Source organism: Podarcis gaigeae, assembly GCF_964106915.1.
Source record: "Podarcis gaigeae genome assembly, chromosome: 10".
NCBI classification, from domain to species: domain Eukaryota; kingdom Metazoa; phylum Chordata; class Lepidosauria; order Squamata; family Lacertidae; genus Podarcis; species Podarcis gaigeae.
In genome coordinates this window covers 5,982,458-5,986,849 of record NC_139686.1, presented here as the reverse complement: position 1 = coordinate 5,986,849, position 4,392 = coordinate 5,982,458, and positions in this window count along the sequence as shown.

Below are 4,392 nucleotides of genomic sequence, written 5' to 3'. Positions count from 1 at the left end.
CAGCTATTTTGGTCTTTGTTTTCCCTAATGCAGAAATTGCCTATATCCTCTAAACTAAAGGTAAAGTTAAAGGGACCCATGCCCATTAGGTCCAGTCGTGGCCAACGCTGGGGTTGCGGCGCTCATCTCGCTTTATTGGCCAAGGGAGCCGGCGTACAGCTTCTGGGTCATGTGGCCAGCATGGCTAAGCCGCTTCTGGCGAACCAGAGCAGTGCACAGAAACGACATTTACCTTCCCGCCAGAGTGGTACCTATTTATCTACTTGCACTTTGATGTGCTTTCGAACTGCTAGGTTGGCAGGAGCAGGGACCGAGCTCACCCCGTCGCGGGGATTCGAATTGCCAACCTTCTGATCAGCAAGTCCTAGGCTCTGTGGTCTAACCCACAGCGCCACCCGTGTCCCTAAAGAAGTGTTAAACATTCTGCATACAGAAGGTGCTCCAATCTCTTTCGCATTTTGGTATTCATTTATTTTGGGCCCTGCCCCTGTCCCAAGATCAGAGGGTGGCCAGAACTGTACACCTTTATTCTAAAAATGCCCAGCTTTTATATCAGGCATTCCCAACATTCAGCCCTCCAGATGTTTTGGACTACAATTCCCATCATCCCTGACCACTGGTCCTGTTAGCTAGGGATAATGGGAGTTGTAGGCCAAAACAACTGGAGGGCCGAAGGTTGGGGATGCCTGTTTTATATAATAATGGTACGGCGAGACAATTTCATTTTATTCTCCCCCCAAAGCCCTGTCCTAAGAGAAGAGACCACTCTGTCCTGCTGCACGAACCATCAACTCTAATCGTACATTTGGGTCTGAACAATTAACTGGCGCAAGCAGGTGAGCAAACGATTCTTTCTCAAACAGGCAAGCAGCCATAGATGGGCTGGGTATAAATAACAAAGTATTATTATATTAATGCTGGAGAGCTGTGGAACGGCCAACTCACACATGCTGCAGGCTCCGGAATTGACTTACTTAAATGGCCTTGGTCCAGTATACCTGAAGGAGTGTCTCCATCCCCATTGTTCAGCCCGGAAACTGAGGTCCAGCGCCGAGGGCCTTCTGGTGGTTCCCACGCTGCGAGAAGCCAAGTTACAGGGAACCAGGCAGAGGGGCCTTGTTGGTGGTGGCACCCTCCCTGTGCAACACCCTCCCACCAGATGTCAAAGGGAAAAACAACTACCAGACTTTTAGAAGACATCTGAAGGCAGCAGTGGTACCTTGGGTTACATACGCTTCAGGTTACATATGCTTCAGGTTACAGACTCCACTAACCCAGAAATAGTACCTCGGGTTAAGAACTTTGCTTCAGGATGAGAACAGAAATCGTGCTCCAGCGGCGCGGCAGCAGCGGGAGGCCCCATTAGCTAAAGTGGTGCTTCAGGTTAAGAACAGTTTCAGGTTAAGAACGGACCTCTGGAACGAATTAAGTACTTAACCCGAGGTACCACTGTAATAGATTGTTGTTGTTTAGTCGTGTCCGACTCTTCGTGACCCCATGGACCAGAGCACGCCAGGCACTCCTGTCTTCCACTGCCTCCCGCAGTTTGGTCAGACTCGTGTTTGTAGCTTCGAGAATACTGTCCCACCATCTCGTCCTCTGTCGTCCCCTTCTCCGACCTGAGGGGCTCATCTTCCAGCGTCATAACTTTTATATGCCTGTTGTCTTTGTCCATGGGGTTTTCTTGGCAGGGATACTGGAATGGCTTGCTGGTTCCTGCTCCAGGTGGATCACGTTTGGTCAAAACTCTCCACTATGACCTGTCCGTCTTGGGTGGGCCTGCACAGCATAGCTCATAGCTTCTCTGAGTTATTCAAGCCCCTTCGCCACGGCAAGGCAGTGATCCATGAAGGGGCTGTAATAGATTATTATATTTATATATTCTGTTGGAAGCCTCCCAGAGTGGCTGGGAAAAACCAGCCAGATGGGCGGGTTATAATTTTTTTATTATTATTATTATTATTATTATTATTATTATTATTATTATTAAAGCCTGATGATGCCTGCAAGCAACAAAATAATCACAGCAGGGCTGGCTTTCTTTGCAAAGCTCTTATTTCAAGTGACACAGCTGCCGGGTGCATTGGGCAGGGACCACACCCGAAGGCGGCCCATTTCCAAAGATTTGTCACTCTAGGGCGGTGTTCATCTGCTGCCCTTTGGCTTCTGAGTGTACAGATCTTCTGCTCTATTCTGGCATATTCACTCAGTGCCACATCTACTAGACAAAGACACTGTGTATTCCTGCTTTTAAAAGTAGGAATACACATTTCTGCTTTATAACTAGCGCCTTCATTTAGACACCAGGCAAGAACGTTCCTCTTCAACCAGTCCTTCGGCTGGTTAACACCCAATACCCTTTTATTTTTTTATTTTAAAATATAGTTTTTATTTTTATTTTTATAAAACATTTCAAACATTACATTGACAAACCAACAATATGTTCTTTGCTCTGCTGAGTGTAGGACATCCCACGATCCATCTGGTTTTCTATTATCAAATACAGTGGTACCTCAGGTTACATTCACTTCAGGTTACATACGCTTCAGGTTACAGACTCCGCTAACCCAGAAATAGTGCTTCAGGTTAAGAACTTTGCTTCAGGATGAGAACAGAAATCGTGCTCCGGCAGCGTAGCAGCAGCGGGAGGCCCCATTAGCTAAAGTGGTGCTTCAGGTTAAGAACAGTTTCAGGTTAAGAACACACCTCCGGAACGAATTAAATACTTAACCCGAGGTACCACTGTACAGTAATTACACTCGCACTTTATAGTTTTCTGATCTTAATAAATGTAGCATCGTCTCTTTTTCTCTGATCATGAAAAGTTCCTCAGTTGATCATTGCAGGATTTATTTCAGTCCTGCTAACGTCTTCACATTTTTGCAATAATTATTCATATAACAAATACATTTACTCCAGTCTCTTTGAAATTTTTCGTTCAGGATTCTACCAGTCAGCTTGGCCATCTCTGCATAGTCCATCATCTTCATCTGCCACCCTCGATTATTGGCAATTCCTGTAACTTCCAACATCCAATACCCTTTTAAATGTGTTGTGGGATGGGGGGGGGACTTACTGGTTTCTTTTTGCTCTTATTTTAGTATGTATTTTGTGTTCTATAGATTGCATTTTTCCGTTGTGAACCACCTTGGGATCCCTATATGAAAGGCAGCATATGAATTTTAATATTATTACAGTCGTACCTCGGTTCCCGAACGCCTTGGTACTCGTACGTTTCGGATACCGAATGCCGCAAACCCGGAAGTAAGTGTTCCGGTTTGCGAACGTTTTCCAGAAGCCGAAAAACCTGACGCTGCTTCTGATTGAAGTTTCTGCAGCCAACCGGAAGCTGTGCCTTGCTTTTCGAATGGTTGCGGGAATCGAACGGGCTACCAGAACGGATTAAGTTCGAGAACCAAGGTACCGCTGTATTATAAGCATCGTTGTAATCACCAAGTTGGGATGCGGGTGGCGCTGCGGGTTAAACCACAGAGCCTAGGACTTGCTGATCAGAAGGTCGGCGGTTCGAATCCCCGCGACGGGGTGAGCTCCCGTTGCTTGGTCCCTGCTCCTGCCAACCTAGCAGTTCGAAAGCACATCAAAGTGCAAGTAGATAAATAGGTACCACTCTGGCGGAAAGGTATTCCCTTATTCTGAATAGGATTCCTCGCAAGAAAAGGGAAAAGTTGACAGCTATGGTTATTTGTGGGGCATAGGAATTCGTCCTAAATATATATATATAGTCCAGCCCCCTGCTGAAAATGTTTGCTGACCCCTGGAATAGAGAATCTCTTTAATAACTCCCAGAACCCTGAACAAACTACAATCCCCAGGACTCTTTGGGGAAAGCCGTAACTATGGCATAATCATCTTGCTGTACAGTGGTACCTCAGGTTAAGTACTTAATTTGTTCCGGAGGTCCGTTCTTAACCTGAAACAGTTCTTAACCTGAAGCACCACTTTAGCTAATGGGGCCTCCTGCTGCCTGTACCGCCTGAGCCCGATTTCTGTTCTCATCCTGAAGCAAAGTTCTTAACCCGAGGTACTATTTCTGGGTTAGTGGAGTCTGTAACCTGAAGCGTATGTAACCTGAAGCGTATGTAACCTGAGGTACCACTGTATATTGCAGATGGGGCCTTAGTGATCTGCTTTTACAACCCAACAGCTTTTTGGTTTTTAATCACGTAGCCCCAGCAAAAAGCCACCTAAAAATTGTCCCTTTGTCCGGGTCTTTGCAAACTGCATTACAACCCGACTTCCTGCTGGCGATGCTCAGAAATGTTTGGCAGTTAGGTTAGCAGTGCTGAAAGTGTTTTTTTTCTTCCTTTCCAGCTGCACACAGGAAATCTGAATGGGGCGGGGAGGAGGGGAGCTTGAGAAGGAAGAAAGAGG